The sequence below is a fragment of the Schistocerca serialis genome, chromosome 4 (assembly GCF_023864345.2).
Source record: "Schistocerca serialis cubense isolate TAMUIC-IGC-003099 chromosome 4, iqSchSeri2.2, whole genome shotgun sequence".
NCBI classification, from domain to species: domain Eukaryota; kingdom Metazoa; phylum Arthropoda; class Insecta; order Orthoptera; family Acrididae; genus Schistocerca; species Schistocerca serialis.
In genome coordinates this window covers 819580048-819580640 of record NC_064641.1, presented here as the reverse complement: position 1 = coordinate 819580640, position 593 = coordinate 819580048, and the positions used below count along the sequence as shown (strand labels likewise).

General features: G+C 52.8%; 1 pseudogene; it reads right to left on the bottom strand.

The window, feature by feature from the left end:
- Window positions 1-269: 269 nt before the first annotated feature.
- On the bottom strand, window positions 270-387 carry LOC126476230 (5S ribosomal RNA; annotated as a pseudogene).
- Window positions 388-593: the final 206 nt, after the last annotated feature.

Here is a 593-nt window from a genome sequence, read left to right as displayed (position 1 = left end):
TGTCTATACTGTCTATGAAATTTATTGTGAATAAAGTTAATAGCACTAAACTAAAACTTAACTTCTCCCAAACAGGCAATGAAGGCCTAACGGTACCGACCGGCCGCCGTGTCATCCTCATTCCATAGGCGTCGCTGGATGTGGATATGGAGGGGAATGTGGTCAGCACACCGCTCTCCCGGCCGTATGTCAGTCTACGAGACCGGAGCCGCTACTTCTCAATCAAGTAGCTCCTCAGTTTGCCTCAAAAGGGCTGAGTGCACCCCGCATGCCAACAGCGCTCGGCAGACCGGATGGTCACCCATCCAAGTGCTAGCCCAGACCGACAGCGCTTATCTTCGGTGGTCTGACAGGAACCGGTGTTACCACTGCGGCAAGGCCGTTGGCCCTCATGCCAATAATGCGCCCTCTTTCAAACTCTCTGATTCGACGGTACGGTTCGCACGTACGTCTGTGAGGCATCCTGCACGCCTGCTCAAGTCACACTGATCCATCACCTTCGGTCTATAGCGACAAACGAGAGCCGCTGACAAATTTTACCGGTGGGTGGGTGGTGTTCCGCCGAGATATCGATCCACAGGAGTAATAAATTT